This window comes from Acipenser ruthenus, chromosome 23 (assembly GCF_902713425.1).
Source record: "Acipenser ruthenus chromosome 23, fAciRut3.2 maternal haplotype, whole genome shotgun sequence".
Taxonomy (NCBI): Eukaryota; Metazoa; Chordata; class Actinopteri; order Acipenseriformes; family Acipenseridae; genus Acipenser; species Acipenser ruthenus.
In genome coordinates, this window is record NC_081211.1 from 10,299,049 (window position 1) to 10,316,033 (window position 16,985).

The 16,985-nt window shown below is 33.4% G+C and overlaps 10 non-coding genes across 10 annotated transcripts; all 10 read right to left on the reverse strand.

Annotated features, from left to right (window-relative positions):
• Positions 1-892: 892 nt before the first annotated feature.
• trnac-gca (transfer RNA cysteine (anticodon GCA)) lies at positions 893-964 on the reverse strand. Its single transcript has one exon. It is a non-coding gene; the product is annotated as a tRNA-Cys (tRNA).
• A 1,560-nt stretch (positions 965-2,524) lies between these two features.
• Positions 2,525-2,596, reverse strand: trnac-gca (transfer RNA cysteine (anticodon GCA)). The gene has a single exon. It is a non-coding gene; the product is annotated as a tRNA-Cys (tRNA).
• A 1,573-nt stretch (positions 2,597-4,169) lies between these two features.
• On the reverse strand, positions 4,170-4,241 carry trnac-gca (transfer RNA cysteine (anticodon GCA)). The gene has a single exon. It is a non-coding gene; the product is annotated as a tRNA-Cys (tRNA).
• A 1,563-nt stretch (positions 4,242-5,804) lies between these two features.
• trnac-gca (transfer RNA cysteine (anticodon GCA)) lies at positions 5,805-5,876 on the reverse strand. Its single transcript has one exon. It is a non-coding gene; the product is annotated as a tRNA-Cys (tRNA).
• Positions 5,877-7,452: 1,576 nt separating this feature from the next.
• trnac-gca (transfer RNA cysteine (anticodon GCA)) lies at positions 7,453-7,524 on the reverse strand. The gene has a single exon. It is a non-coding gene; the product is annotated as a tRNA-Cys (tRNA).
• Positions 7,525-9,080: 1,556 nt separating this feature from the next.
• On the reverse strand, positions 9,081-9,152 carry trnac-gca (transfer RNA cysteine (anticodon GCA)). Its single transcript has one exon. It is a non-coding gene; the product is annotated as a tRNA-Cys (tRNA).
• Positions 9,153-10,741: 1,589 nt separating this feature from the next.
• trnac-gca (transfer RNA cysteine (anticodon GCA)) lies at positions 10,742-10,813 on the reverse strand. Its single transcript has one exon. It is a non-coding gene; the product is annotated as a tRNA-Cys (tRNA).
• Positions 10,814-12,398: 1,585 nt separating this feature from the next.
• On the reverse strand, positions 12,399-12,470 carry trnac-gca (transfer RNA cysteine (anticodon GCA)). The gene has a single exon. It is a non-coding gene; the product is annotated as a tRNA-Cys (tRNA).
• A 1,562-nt stretch (positions 12,471-14,032) lies between these two features.
• Positions 14,033-14,104, reverse strand: trnac-gca (transfer RNA cysteine (anticodon GCA)). The gene has a single exon. It is a non-coding gene; the product is annotated as a tRNA-Cys (tRNA).
• Positions 14,105-15,672: 1,568 nt separating this feature from the next.
• On the reverse strand, positions 15,673-15,744 carry trnac-gca (transfer RNA cysteine (anticodon GCA)). The gene has a single exon. It is a non-coding gene; the product is annotated as a tRNA-Cys (tRNA).
• Between the last annotated feature and the right edge of the window lie 1,241 nt (positions 15,745-16,985).

Here is a 16,985-nt window from a genome sequence, read left to right on the forward strand (position 1 = left end):
GCGTTAAATTAGGGGACTGCAAAAATGAAATGCGAGTTAAAAGTAGGATCGGGAATGAACAAATTACGTAATTTGTCAGCTCTGTTTGAAATAAAATTAAGGGGACCAGAATTAGGCTCAGGCAAGATATGAAGGTAAAAACAAAGATTGTTTTGTAATTAAAAGCTTTTTCTGAGTTTAAATATGAAACAGAATCAGCTCAATTTGTTTAAAGGGACTTCTCGTGATTAAAAATAAAACCTGAAAACTTCAAGCCCTACTTGTGTGTGTGTTCGGATCTACTTTTTCCGCAATACTGGTAATATTTAATTTATGCAATATTTAATTTATGCAAACTGCAGTTACTGACAGGCTTGGTAATTGAGGCAATACTGAATCTTTCAGTTAATTCTTATGAAAAAATAAATAAAAAATTGGTGTATGCTACAGCCGGTAGATGGTGTCAAGTATTAAAAAAAATACTATTTGCAAAATAGTATTTACTAATTTCTATTGATAATATATTTCTGGCAACCTATTTTATGTTTGTATTTTAAATACATTTGGAGACCACTATTGTCTTTTTAAATATTTTCCGTGACTATGTTGCCATCCTTGGCGTTCACTGTTAACCGAAAGGTTTGTGGTTTGAGCACAAACAGGAACTCTTTTTTATATTAAACTGGCCAGCCAGATTGCCTTCCCATGCGGACTTCTCAAGAGAGGCCAAGCTTCTAATTTCTCCACTTGTAAAGGGTGCGGTGGCCAAGTGGTAAGGTGTTTGGTCTCGTAACTTGAGGATCATGTCTTCAAACCCTGTCTGTAGCTTGTTGCTGTCTTTGAAACACTAATTTTTGCTTCTAGCTGAAATAAAAAATGTTAACGTGCATTTTGTATTTTAATTTAGAAAAAAAGGGGGCACTCGGATTTGAACCGGGGACCTCTTGATCTGCAGTCAAATGCTCTACCACTGAGCTATACCCCCGACTCACTAGCCTATTCCAGCTATGCCCTTTTCTGCCAAGCACAACCAACGGTGCCGAGCTGCAGTTTCAGAAATGCAACCTATCAATGGCTAGTTATTTTTTACCTTGTGTCCCGCAGCAATATTTTTCAACAACACATTCAAGAAGTATTGTATAAGGTCCGTCAAGTAATAGAATAACACGTTGTTGTACATGTATCTCTTTGAAAACACTAAGCGAAATAGATAATAATCAGAAAATGCTTAACGTTTTTTATTTCAAGAAATTAAACTAAATACAAAATTTAGTGTTGAAAAAAAGAGAGAAGCTTTATGGTTTCTGAAGTACGTTCCCCAAAATGTTCTGAAAACAAGGACACCAAGTCCAAGATGCCACTGTAACACATTTTTGAGTGCAAGGGAAAATCGTATTTTTCTTGAATCGTACTTGTACTTGCTAGAACCAAAGTCATTGTATTTATCTTGCTCGACCGTATTATTACTTGTACTGTGATCCTTGAAATGTATTTTTGTTTACGACTGTAAGTCGCGCAGGATAAGGGCGGCTGCTAAGAAATAAATAAATACATAAATACATAAATAATAATAATAATAATAATAATAATAATAATAATAATAATAATAATAATAATAATAAATAAATAAATAAATAAATAAACAAAAACACAGCGTTAAATTAGGGGACTGCAAAAATGAAATGCGAGTTAAAAGTAGGATCGGGAATGAACAAATTACGTAATTTGTCAGCTCTGTTTGAAATAAAATTAAGGGGACCAGAATTAGGCTCAGGCAAGATATGAAGGTAAAAACAAAGATTGTTTTGTAATTAAAAGCTTTTTCTGAGTTTAAATATGAAACAGAATCAGCTCAATTTGTTTAAAGGGACTTCTCGTGATTAAAAATAAAACCTGAAAACTTCAAGCCCTACTTGTGTGTGTGTTCGGATCTACTTTTTCCGCAATACTGGTAATATTTAATTTATGCAATATTTAATTTATGCAAACTGCAGTTACTGACAGGCTTGGTAATTGAGGCAATACTGAATCTTTCAGTTAATTCTTATGAAAAAATAAATAAAAAATTGGTGTATGCTACAGCCGGTAGATGGTGTCAAGTATTAAAAAAAATACTATTTGCAAAATAGTATTTACTAATTTCTATTGATAATATATTTCTGGCAACCTATTTTATGTTTGTATTTTAAATACATTTGGAGACCACTATTGTCTTTTTAAATATTTTCCGTGACTATGTTGCCATCCTTGGCGTTCACTGTTAACCGAAAGGTTTGTGGTTTGAGCACAAACAGGAACTCTTTTTTATATTAAACTGGCCAGCCAGATTGCCTTCCCATGCGGACTTCTCAAGAGAGGCCAAGCTTCTAATTTCTCCACTTGTAAAGGGTGCGGTGGCCAAGTGGTAAGGTGTTTGGTCTCGTAACTTGAGGATCATGTCTTCAAACCCTGTCTGTAGCTTGTTGCTGTCTTTGAAACACTAATTTTTGCTTCTAGCTGAAATAAAAAATGTTAACGTGCATTTTGTATTTTAATTTAGAAAAAAAGGGGGCACTCGGATTTGAACCGGGGACCTCTTGATCTGCAGTCAAATGCTCTACCACTGAGCTATACCCCCGACTCACTAGCCTATTCCAGCTATGCCCTTTTCTGCCAAGCACAACCAACGGTGCCGAGCTGCAGTTTCAGAAATGCAACCTATCAATGGCTAGTTATTTTTTACCTTGTGTCCCGCAGCAATATTTTTCAACAACACATTCAAGAAGTATTGTATAAGGTCCGTCAAGTAATAGAATAACACGTTGTTGTACATGTATCTCTTTGAAAACACTAAGCGAAATAGATAATAATCAGAAAATGCTTAACGTTTTTTATTTCAAGAAATTAAACTAAATACAAAATTTAGTGTTGAAAAAAAGAGAGAAGCTTTATGGTTTCTGAAGTACGTTCCCCAAAATGTTCTGAAAACAAGGACACCAAGTCCAAGATGCCACTGTAACACATTTTTGAGTGCAAGGGAAAATCGTATTTTTCTTGAATCGTACTTGTACTTGCTAGAACCAAAGTCATTGTATTTATCTTGCTCGACCGTATTATTACTTGTACTGTGATCCTTGAAATGTATTTTTGTTTACGACTGTAAGTCGCGCAGGATAAGGGCGGCTGCTAAGAAATAAATAAATACATAAATACATAAATACATAAATAATAATAATAATAATAATAATAATAATAATAATAATAATAATAATAATAATAATAATAATAATAAATAAATAAATAAATAAACAAAAACACAGCGTTAAATTAGGGGACTGCAAAAATGAAATGCGAGTTAAAAGTAGGATCGGGAATGAACAAATTACGTAATTTGTCAGCTCTGTTTGAAATAAAATTAAGGGGACCAGAATTAGGCTCAGGCAAGATATGAAGGTAAAAACAAAGATTGTTTTGTAATTAAAAGCTTTTTCTGAGTTTAAATATGAAACAGAATCAGCTCAATTTGTTTAAAGGGACTTCTCGTGATTAAAAATAAAACCTGAAAACTTCAAGCCCTACTTGTGTGTGTGTTCGGATCTACTTTTTCCGCAATACTGGTAATATTTAATTTATGCAATATTTAATTTATGCAAACTGCAGTTACTGACAGGCTTGGTAATTGAGGCAATACTGAATCTTTCAGTTAATTCTTATGAAAAAATAAATAAAAAATTGGTGTATGCTACAGCCGGTAGATGGTGTCAAGTATTAAAAAAAATACTATTTGCAAAATAGTATTTACTAATTTCTATTGATAATATATTTCTGGCAACCTATTTTATGTTTGTATTTTAAATACATTTGGAGACCACTATTGTCTTTTTAAATATTTTCCGTGACTATGTTGCCATCCTTGGCGTTCACTGTTAACCGAAAGGTTTGTGGTTTGAGCACAAACAGGAACTCTTTTTTATATTAAACTGGCCAGCCAGATTGCCTTCCCATGCGGACTTCTCAAGAGAGGCCAAGCTTCTAATTTCTCCACTTGTAAAGGGTGCGGTGGCCAAGTGGTAAGGTGTTTGGTCTCGTAACTTGAGGATCATGTCTTCAAACCCTGTCTGTAGCTTGTTGCTGTCTTTGAAACACTAATTTTTGCTTCTAGCTGAAATAAAAAATGTTAACGTGCATTTTGTATTTTAATTTAGAAAAAAAGGGGGCACTCGGATTTGAACCGGGGACCTCTTGATCTGCAGTCAAATGCTCTACCACTGAGCTATACCCCCGACTCACTAGCCTATTCCAGCTATGCCCTTTTCTGCCAAGCACAACCAACGGTGCCGAGCTGCAGTTTCAGAAATGCAACCTATCAATGGCTAGTTATTTTTTACCTTGTGTCCCGCAGCAATATTTTTCAACAACACATTCAAGAAGTATTGTATAAGGTCCGTCAAGTAATAGAATAACACGTTGTTGTACATGTATCTCTTTGAAAACACTAAGCGAAATAGATAATAATCAGAAAATGCTTAACGTTTTTTATTTCAAGAAATTAAACTAAATACAAAATTTAGTGTTGAAAAAAAGAGAGAAGCTTTATGGTTTCTGAAGTACGTTCCCCAAAATGTTCTGAAAACAAGGACACCAAGTCCAAGATGCCACTGTAACACATTTTTGAGTGCAAGGGAAAATCGTATTTTTCTTGAATCGTACTTGTACTTGCTAGAACCAAAGTCATTGTATTTATCTTGCTCGACCGTATTATTACTTGTACTGTGATCCTTGAAATGTATTTTTGTTTACGACTGTAAGTCGCGCAGGATAAGGGCGGCTGCTAAGAAATAAATAAATACATAAATACATAAATAATAATAATAATAATAATAATAATAATAATAATAATAATAATAATAATAATAATAATAAATAAATAAATAAATAAATAAACAAAAACACAGCGTTAAATTAGGGGACTGCAAAAATGAAATGCGAGTTAAAAGTAGGATCGGGAATGAACAAATTACGTAATTTGTCAGCTCTGTTTGAAATAAAATTAAGGGGACCAGAATTAGGCTCAGGCAAGATATGAAGGTAAAAACAAAGATTGTTTTGTAATTAAAAGCTTTTTCTGAGTTTAAATATGAAACAGAATCAGCTCAATTTGTTTAAAGGGACTTCTCGTGATTAAAAATAAAACCTGAAAACTTCAAGCCCTACTTGTGTGTGTGTTCGGATCTACTTTTTCCGCAATACTGGTAATATTTAATTTATGCAATATTTAATTTATGCAAACTGCAGTTACTGACAGGCTTGGTAATTGAGGCAATACTGAATCTTTCAGTTAATTCTTATGAAAAAATAAATAAAAAATTGGTGTATGCTACAGCCGGTAGATGGTGTCAAGTATTAAAAAAAATACTATTTGCAAAATAGTATTTACTAATTTCTATTGATAATATATTTCTGGCAACCTATTTTATGTTTGTATTTTAAATACATTTGGAGACCACTATTGTCTTTTTAAATATTTTCCGTGACTATGTTGCCATCCTTGGCGTTCACTGTTAACCGAAAGGTTTGTGGTTTGAGCACAAACAGGAACTCTTTTTTATATTAAACTGGCCAGCCAGATTGCCTTCCCATGCGGACTTCTCAAGAGAGGCCAAGCTTCTAATTTCTCCACTTGTAAAGGGTGCGGTGGCCAAGTGGTAAGGTGTTTGGTCTCGTAACTTGAGGATCATGTCTTCAAACCCTGTCTGTAGCTTGTTGCTGTCTTTGAAACACTAATTTTTGCTTCTAGCTGAAATAAAAAATGTTAACGTGCATTTTGTATTTTAATTTAGAAAAAAAGGGGGCACTCGGATTTGAACCGGGGACCTCTTGATCTGCAGTCAAATGCTCTACCACTGAGCTATACCCCCGACTCACTAGCCTATTCCAGCTATGCCCTTTTCTGCCAAGCACAACCAACGGTGCCGAGCTGCAGTTTCAGAAATGCAACCTATCAATGGCTAGTTATTTTTTACCTTGTGTCCCGCAGCAATATTTTTCAACAACACATTCAAGAAGTATTGTATAAGGTCCGTCAAGTAATAGAATAACACGTTGTTGTACATGTATCTCTTTGAAAACACTAAGCGAAATAGATAATAATCAGAAAATGCTTAACGTTTTTTATTTCAAGAAATTAAACTAAATACAAAATTTAGTGTTGAAAAAAAGAGAGAAGCTTTATGGTTTCTGAAGTACGTTCCCCAAAATGTTCTGAAAACAAGGACACCAAGTCCAAGATGCCACTGTAACACATTTTTGAGTGCAAGGGAAAATCGTATTTTTCTTGAATCGTACTTGTACTTGCTAGAACCAAAGTCATTGTATTTATCTTGCTCGACCGTATTATTACTTGTACTGTGATCCTTGAAATGTATTTTTGTTTACGACTGTAAGTCGCGCAGGATAAGGGCGGCTGCTAAGAAATAAATAAATACATAAATACATAAATACATAAATAATAATAATAATAATAATAATAATAATAATAATAATAATAATAATAATAATAATAATAATAATAATAAATAAATAAATAAATAAACAAAAACACAGCGTTAAATTAGGGGACTGCAAAAATGAAATGCGAGTTAAAAGTAGGATCGGGAATGAACAAATTACGTAATTTGTCAGCTCTGTTTGAAATAAAATTAAGGGGACCAGAATTAGGCTCAGGCAAGATATGAAGGTAAAAACAAAGATTGTTTTGTAATTAAAAGCTTTTTCTGAGTTTAAATATGAAACAGAATCAGCTCAATTTGTTTAAAGGGACTTCTCGTGATTAAAAATAAAACCTGAAAACTTCAAGCCCTACTTGTGTGTGTGTTCGGATCTACTTTTTCCGCAATACTGGTAATATTTAATTTATGCAATATTTAATTTATGCAAACTGCAGTTACTGACAGGCTTGGTAATTGAGGCAATACTGAATCTTTCAGTTAATTCTTATGAAAAAATAAATAAAAAATTGGTGTATGCTACAGCCGGTAGATGGTGTCAAGTATTAAAAAAAATACTATTTGCAAAATAGTATTTACTAATTTCTATTGATAATATATTTCTGGCAACCTATTTTATGTTTGTATTTTAAATACATTTGGAGACCACTATTGTCTTTTTAAATATTTTCCGTGACTATGTTGCCATCCTTGGCGTTCACTGTTAACCGAAAGGTTTGTGGTTTGAGCACAAACAGGAACTCTTTTTTATATTAAACTGGCCAGCCAGATTGCCTTCCCATGCGGACTTCTCAAGAGAGGCCAAGCTTCTAATTTCTCCACTTGTAAAGGGTGCGGTGGCCAAGTGGTAAGGTGTTTGGTCTCGTAACTTGAGGATCATGTCTTCAAACCCTGTCTGTAGCTTGTTGCTGTCTTTGAAACACTAATTTTTGCTTCTAGCTGAAATAAAAAATGTTAACGTGCATTTTGTATTTTAATTTAGAAAAAAAGGGGGCACTCGGATTTGAACCGGGGACCTCTTGATCTGCAGTCAAATGCTCTACCACTGAGCTATACCCCCGACTCACTAGCCTATTCCAGCTATGCCCTTTTCTGCCAAGCACAACCAACGGTGCCGAGCTGCAGTTTCAGAAATGCAACCTATCAATGGCTAGTTATTTTTTACCTTGTGTCCCGCAGCAATATTTTTCAACAACACATTCAAGAAGTATTGTATAAGGTCCGTCAAGTAATAGAATAACACGTTGTTGTACATGTATCTCTTTGAAAACACTAAGCGAAATAGATAATAATCAGAAAATGCTTAACGTTTTTTATTTCAAGAAATTAAACTAAATACAAAATTTAGTGTTGAAAAAAAGAGAGAAGCTTTATGGTTTCTGAAGTACGTTCCCCAAAATGTTCTGAAAACAAGGACACCAAGTCCAAGATGCCACTGTAACACATTTTTGAGTGCAAGGGAAAATCGTATTTTTCTTGAATCGTACTTGTACTTGCTAGAACCAAAGTCATTGTATTTATCTTGCTCGACCGTATTATTACTTGTACTGTGATCCTTGAAATGTATTTTTGTTTACGACTGTAAGTCGCGCAGGATAAGGGCGGCTGCTAAGAAATAAATAAATACATAAATACATAAATACATAAATAATAATAATAATAATAATAATAATAATAATAATAATAATAATAATAATAAATAAATAAATAAATAAATAAACAAAAACACAGCGTTAAATTAGGGGACTGCAAAAATGAAATGCGAGTTAAAAGTAGGATCGGGAATGAACAAATTACGTAATTTGTCAGCTCTGTTTGAAATAAAATTAAGGGGACCAGAATTAGGCTCAGGCAAGATATGAAGGTAAAAACAAAGATTGTTTTGTAATTAAAAGCTTTTTCTGAGTTTAAATATGAAACAGAATCAGCTCAATTTGTTTAAAGGGACTTCTCGTGATTAAAAATAAAACCTGAAAACTTCAAGCCCTACTTGTGTGTGTGTTCGGATCTACTTTTTCCGCAATACTGGTAATATTTAATTTATGCAATATTTAATTTATGCAAACTGCAGTTACTGACAGGCTTGGTAATTGAGGCAATACTGAATCTTTCAGTTAATTCTTATGAAAAAATAAATAAAAAATTGGTGTATGCTACAGCCGGTAGATGGTGTCAAGTATTAAAAAAAAAAATACTATTTGCAAAATAGTATTTACTAATTTCTATTGATAATATATTTCTGGCAACCTATTTTATGTTTGTATTTTAAATACATTTGGAGACCACTGTTGTCTTTTTAAATGACTATGTTGCCATCCTTGGTGTTCACTGTTAACCGAAAGGTTTGTGGTTTGAGCTCAAACAGGAACTCTTTTTTATATTAAACTGGCCAGCCAGATTGCCTTCCCAGGCGGCCTTCTCAAGAGAGGCCAAGCTTCTAATTTCTCCAGTTGTAAAGGGTGCGGTGGCCAAGTGGTAAGGTGTTTGGTCCCGTAACTTGAGGATCACGTCTTCAAACCCTGTCTGTAGCTCGTTGCTGTCTTTGAAACACTAATTTTTGCTTCTAGCTGAAATAAAAAATGTTAACGTGCATTTTGTATTTTAATTTAGAAAAAAAGGGGGCACTCGGATTTGAACCGGGGACCTCTTGATCTGCAGTCAAATGCTCTACCACTGAGCTATACCCCCGACTCACTAGCCTATTCCAGCTATGCCCTTTTCTGCCAAGCACAACCAACGGTGCCGAGCTGCAGTTTCAGAAATGCAACCTATCAATGGCTAGTTATTTTTTACCTTGTGTCCCGCAGCAATATTTTTCAACAAAACATTCAAGAAGTATTGTATAAGGTCCGTCAAGTAATAGAATAACACGTTGTTGTACATGTATCTCTTTGAAAACACTAAGCGAAATAGATAATAATCAGAAAATGCTTAACGTTTTTTATTTCAAGAAATTAAACTAAATACAAAATTTAGTGTTGAAAAAAAGAGAGAAGCTTTATGGTTTCTGAAGTACGTTCCCCAAAATGTTCTGAAAACAAGGACACCAAGTCCAAGATGCCACTGTAACACATTTTTGAGTGCAAGGGAAAATCGTATTTTTCTTGAATCGTACTTGTACTTGCTAGAACCAAAGTCATTGTATTTATCTTGCTCGACCGTATTATTACTTGTACTGTGATCCTTGAAATGTATTTTTGTTTACGACTGTAAGTCGCGCAGGATAAGGGCGGCTGCTAAGAAATAAATAAATACATAAATACATAAATACATAAATAATAATAATAATAATAATAATAATAATAATAATAATAATAATAATAATAATAATAATAATAATAATAATAATAATAATAATAATAAATAAATAAATAAATAAACAAAAACACAGCGTTAAATTAGGGGACTGCAAAAATGAAATGCGAGTTAAAAGTAGGATCGGGAATGAACAAATTACGTAATTTGTCAGCTCTGTTTGAAATAAAATTAAGGGGACCAGAATTAGGCTCAGGCAAGATATGAAGGTAAAAACAAAGATTGTTTTGTAATTAAAAGCTTTTTCTGAGTTTAAATATGAAACAGAATCAGCTCAATTTGTTTAAAGGGACTTCTCGTGATTAAAAATAAAACCTGAAAACTTCAAGCCCTACTTGTGTGTGTGTTCGGATCTACTTTTTCCGCAATACTGGTAATATTTAATTTATGCAATATTTAATTTATGCAAACTGCAGTTACTGACAGGCTTGGTAATTGAGGCAATACTGAATCTTTCAGTTAATTCTTATGAAAAAATAAATAAAAAATTGGTGTATGCTACTGCCGGTAGATGGTGTCAAGTATTAAAAAAAAAAAATACTATTTGCAAAATAGTATTTACTAATTTCTATTGATAATATATTTCTGGCAACCTATTTTATGTTTGTATTTTAAATACATTTGGAGACCACTGTTGTCTTTTTAAATGACTATGTTGCCATCCTTGGTGTTCACTGTTAACCGAAAGGTTTGTGGTTTGAGCTCAAACAGGAACTCTTTTTTATATTAAACTGGCCAGCCAGATTGCCTTCCCAGGCGGCCTTCTCAAGAGAGGCCAAGCTTCTAATTTCTCCAGTTGTAAAGGGTGCGGTGGCCAAGTGGTAAGGTGTTTGGTCCCGTAACTTGAGGATCACGTCTTCAAACCCTGTCTGTAGCCCGTTGCTGTCTTTGAAACACTAATTTTTGCTTCTAGCTGAAATAAAAAATGTTAACGTGCATTTTGTATTTTAATTTAGAAAAAAAGGGGGCACTCGGATTTGAACCGGGGACCTCTTGATCTGCAGTCAAATGCTCTACCACTGAGCTATACCCCCGACTCACTAGCCTATTCCAGCTATGCCCTTTTCTGCCAAGCACAACCAACGGTGCCGAGCTGCAGTTTCAGAAATGCAACCTATCAATGGCTAGTTATTTTTTACCTTGTGTCCCGCAGCAATATTTTTCAACAAAACATTCAAGAAGTATTGTATAAGGTCCGTCAAGTAATAGAATAACACGTTGTTGTACATGTATCTCTTTGAAAACACTAAGCGAAATAGATAATAATCAGAAAATGCTTAACGTTTTTTATTTCAAGAAATTAAACTAAATACAAAATTTAGTGTTGAAAAAAAGAGAGAAGCTTTATGGTTTCTGAAGTACGTTCCCCAAAATGTTCTGAAAACAAGGACACCAAGTCCAAGATGCCACTGTAACACATTTTTGAGTGCAAGGGAAAATCGTATTTTTCTTGAATCGTACTTGTACTTGCTAGAACCAAAGTCATTGTATTTATCTTGCTCGACCGTATTATTACTTGTACTGTGATCCTTGAAATGTATTTTTGTTTACGACTGTAAGTCGCGCAGGATAAGGGCGGCTGCTAAGAAATAAATAAATACATAAATACATAAATACATAAATACATAAATAATAATAATAATAATAATAATAATAATAATAATAATAATAATAATAATAATAATAATAATAATAATAATAATAAATAAATAAATAAATAAACAAAAACACAGCGTTAAATTAGGGGACTGCAAAAATGAAATGCGAGTTAAAAGTAGGATCGGGAATGAACAAATTACGTAATTTGTCAGCTCTGTTTGAAATAAAATTAAGGGGACCAGAATTAGGCTCAGGCAAGATATGAAGGTAAAAACAAAGATTGTTTTGTAATTAAAAGCTTTTTCTGAGTTTAAATATGAAACAGAATCAGCTCAATTTGTTTAAAGGGACTTCTCGTGATTAAAAATAAAACCTGAAAACTTCAAGCCCTACTTGTGTGTGTGTTCGGATCTACTTTTTCCGCAATACTGGTAATATTTAATTTATGCAATATTTAATTTATGCAAACTGCAGTTACTGACAGGCTTGGTAATTGAGGCAATACTGAATCTTTCAGTTAATTCTTATGAAAAAATAAATAAAAAATTGGTGTATGCTACTGCCGGTAGATGGTGTCAAGTATTAAAAAAAAAAAATACTATTTGCAAAATAGTATTTACTAATTTCTATTGATAATATATTTCTGGCAACCTATTTTATGTTTGTATTTTAAATACATTTGGAGACCACTGTTGTCTTTTTAAATGACTATGTTGCCATCCTTGGTGTTCACTGTTAACCGAAAGGTTTGTGGTTTGAGCTCAAACAGGAACTCTTTTTTATATTAAACTGGCCAGCCAGATTGCCTTCCCAGGCGGCCTTCTCAAGAGAGGCCAAGCTTCTAATTTCTCCAGTTGTAAAGGGTGCGGTGGCCAAGTGGTAAGGTGTTTGGTCCCGTAACTTGAGGATCACGTCTTCAAACCCTGTCTGTAGCTCGTTGCTGTCTTTGAAACACTAATTTTTGCTTCTAGCTGAAATAAAAAATGTTAACGTGCATTTTGTATTTTAATTTAGAAAAAAAGGGGGCACTCGGATTTGAACCGGGGACCTCTTGATCTGCAGTCAAATGCTCTACCACTGAGCTATACCCCCGACTCACTAGCCTATTCCAGCTATGCCCTTTTCTGCCAAGCACAACCAACGGTGCCGAGCTGCAGTTTCAGAAATGCAACCTATCAATGGCTAGTTATTTTTTACCTTGTGTCCCGCAGCAATATTTTTCAACAAAACATTCAAGAAGTATTGTATAAGGTCCGTCAAGTAATAGAATAACACGTTGTTGTACATGTATCTCTTTGAAAACACTAAGCGAAATAGATAATAATCAGAAAATGCTTAACGTTTTTTATTTCAAGAAATTAAACTAAATACAAAATTTAGTGTTGAAAAAAAGAGAGAAGCTTTATGGTTTCTGAAGTACGTTCCCCAAAATGTTCTGAAAACAAGGACACCAAGTCCAAGATGCCACTGTAACACATTTTTGAGTGCAAGGGAAAATCGTATTTTTCTTGAATCGTACTTGTACTTGCTAGAACCAAAGTCATTGTATTTATCTTGCTCGACCGTATTATTACTTGTACTGTGATCCTTGAAATGTATTTTTGTTTACGACTGTAAGTCGCGCAGGATAAGGGCGGCTGCTAAGAAATAAATAAATACATAAATACATAAATACATAAATAATAATAATAATAATAATAATAATAATAATAATAATAAATAAATAAATAAATAAATAAATAAATAAACAAAAACACAGCGTTAAATTAGGGGACTGCAAAAATGAAATGCGAGTTAAAAGTAGGATCGGGAATGAACAAATTACGTAATTTGTCAGCTCTGTTTGAAATAAAATTAAGGGGACCAGAATTAGGCTCAGGCAAGATATGAAGGTAAAAACAAAGATTGTTTTGTAATTAAAAGCTTTTTCTGAGTTTAAATATGAAACAGAATCAGCTCAATTTGTTTAAAGGGACTTCTCGTGATTAAAAATAAAACCTGAAAACTTCAAGCCCTACTTGTGTGTGTGTTCGGATCTACTTTTTCCGCAATACTGGTAATATTTAATTTATGCAATATTTAATTTATGCAAACTGCAGTTACTGACAGGCTTGGTAATTGAGGCAATACTGAATCTTTCAGTTAATTCTTATGAAAAAATAAATAAAAAATTGGTGTATGCTACTGCCGGTAGATGGTGTCAAGTATTAAAAAAAAAAAATACTATTTGCAAAATAGTATTTACTAATTTCTATTGATAATATATTTCTGGCAACCTATTTTATGTTTGTATTTTAAATACATTTGGAGACCACTGTTGTCTTTTTAAATATTTTCCGTGACTATGTTGCCATCCTTGGCGTTCACTGTTAACCGAAAGGTTTGTGCTTTGAGTTCAAACAGGAACTCTTTTTTATATTAAACTGGCCAGCCAGATTGCCTTCCCAGGCGGCCTTCTCAAGAGAGGCCAAGCTTCTAATTTCTCCAGTTGTAAAGGGTGCGGTGGCCAAGTGGTAAGGTGTTTGGTCCCGTAACTTGAGGATCACGTCTTCAAACCCTGTCTGTAGCTTGTTGCTGTCTTTGAAACACTAATTTTTGCTTCTAGCTGAAATAAAAAATGTTAACGTGCATTTTGTATTTTAATTTAGAAAAAAAGGGGGCACTCGGATTTGAACCGGGGACCTCTTGATCTGCGTTCAAATGCTCTACCACTGAGCTATACCCCCGACTCGCTAGCCTATTCCAGCTATGCCCTTTTCTGCCAAGCACAACCAACGGTGCCGAGCTGCAGTTTCAGAAATGCAACCTATCAATGGCTAGTTATTTTTTACCTTGTGTCCCGCAGCAATATTTTTCAACAAAACATTCAAGAAGTATTGTATAAGGTCCGTCAAGTAATAGAATAACACGTTGTTGTACATGTATCTCTTTGAAAACACTAAGCGAAATAGATAATAATCAGAAAATGCTTAACGTTTTTTATTTCAAGAAATTAAACTAAATACAAAATTTAGTGTTGAAAAAAAGAGAGAAGCTTTATGGTTTCTGAAGTACGTTCCCCAAAATGTTCTGAAAACAAGGACACCAAGTCCAAGATGCCACTGTAACACATTTTTGAGTGCAAGGGAAAATCGTATTTTTCTTGAATCGTACTTGTACTTGCTAGAACCAAAGTCATTGTATTTATCTTGCTCGACCGTATTATTACTTGTACTGTGATCCTTGAAATGTATTTTTGTTTACGACTGTAAGTCGCGCAGGATAAGGGCGGCTGCTAAGAAATAAATAAATACATAAATACATAAATACATAAATAATAATAATAATAATAATAATAATAATAATAATAATAATAATAAATAAATAAATAAATAAATAAATAAATAAATAAACAAAAACACAGCGTTAAATTAGGGGACTGCAAAAATGAAATGCGAGTTAAAAGTAGGATCGGGAATGAACAAATTACGTAATTTGTCAGCTCTGTTTGAAATAAAATTAAGGGGACCAGAATTAGGCTCAGGCAAGATATGAAGGTAAAAACAAAGATTGTTTTGTAATTAAAAGCTTTTTCTGAGTTTAAATATGAAACAGAATCAGCTCAGTTTGTTTAAAGGGACTTCTCGTGATTAAAAATAAAACCTGAAAACTTCAAGCCCTACTTGTGTGTGTGTTCGGATCTACTTTTTCCGCAATACTGGTAATATTTAATTTATGCAATATTTAATTTATGCAAACTGCAGTTACTGACAGGCTTGGTAATTGAGGCAATACTGAATCTTTCAGTTAATTCTTATGAAAAAATAAATAAAAAATTGGTGTATGCTACAGCCGGTAGATGGTGTCAAGTATTAAAAAAAATACTATTTGCAAAATAGTATTTACTAATTTCTATTGATAATATATTTCTGGCAACCTATTTTATGTTTGTATTTTAAATACATTTGGAGACCACTGTTGTCTTTTTAAATATTTTCCGTGACTATGTTGCCATCCTTGGCGTTCACTGTTAACCGAAAGGTTTGTGGTTTGAGCACAAACAGGAACTCTTTTTTATATTAAACTGGCCAGCCAGATTGCCTTCCCATGCGGACTTCTCAAGAGAGGCCAAGCTTCTAATTTCTCCACTTGTAAAGGGTGCGGTGGCCAAGTGGTAAGGTGTTTGGTCTCGTAACTTGAGGATCATGTCTTCAAACCCTGTCTGTAGCTTGTTGCTGTCTTTGAAACACAAATTTTTGCTTCTAGCTGAAATAAAAAATGTTAACGTGCATTTTGTATTTTAATTTAGAAAAAAAGGGGGCATTCGGATTTGAACCGGGGACCTCTTGATCTGCAGTCAAATGCTCTACCACTGAGCTATACCCCCGACTCACTAGCCTATTCCAGCTATGCCCTTTTCTGCCAAGCACAACCAACGGTGCCGAGCTGCAGTTTCAGAAATGCAACCTATCAATGGCTAGTTATTTTTTACCTTGTGTCCCGCAGCAATATTTTTCAACAAAACATTCAAGAAGTATTGTATAAGGTCCGTCAAGTAATAGAATAACACGTTGTTATACATGTATCTCTTTGAAAACACTAAGCGAAATAGATAATAATCAGAAAATGCTTAACGTTTTTTATTTCAAGAAATTAAACTAAATACAAAATTTAGTGTTGAAAAAAAGAGAGAAGCTTTATGGTTTCTGAAGTACGTTCCCCAAAATGTTCTGAAAACAAGGACACCAAGTCCAAGATGCCACTGTAACACATTTTTGAGTGCAAGGGAAAATCGTATTTTTCTTGAATCGTACTTGTACTTGCTAGAACCAAAGTCATTGTATTTATCTTGCTCGACCGTATTATTACTTGTACTGTGATCCTTGAAATGTATTTTTGTTTACGACTGTAAGTCGCGCAGGATAAGGGCGGCTGCTAAGAAATAAATAAATACATAAATACATAAATACATAAATACATAAATACATAAATAATAATAATAATAATAATAATAATAATAATAATAATAATAATAATAATAATAATAATAATAATAATAAATAAATAAATAAATAAATAAACAAAAACACAGCGTTAAATTAGGGGACTGCAAAAATGAAATGCGAGTTAAAAGTAGGATCGGGAATGAACAAATTACGTAATTTGTCAGCTCTGTTTGAAATAAAATTAAGGGGACCAGAATTAGGCTCAGGCAAGATATGAAGGTAAAAACAAAGATTGTTTTGTAATTAAAAGCTTTTTCTGAGTTTAAATATGAAACAGAATCAGCTCAGTTTGTTTAAAGGGACTTCTCGTGATTAAAAATAAAACCTGAAAACTTCAAGCCCTACTTGTGTGTGTGTTCGGATCTACTTTTTCCGCAATACTGGTAATATTTAATTTACGCAATATTTAATTTATGCAAACTGCAGTTACTGACAGGCTTGGTAATTGAGGCAATACTGAATCTTTCAGTTAATTCTTATGAAAAAATAAATAAAAAATTGGTGTATGCTACAGCCGGTAGATGGTGTCAAGTATTAAAAAAAATACTATTTGCAAAATAGTATTTACTAATTTCTATTGATAATATATTTCTGGCAACCTATTTTATGTTTGTATTTTAAA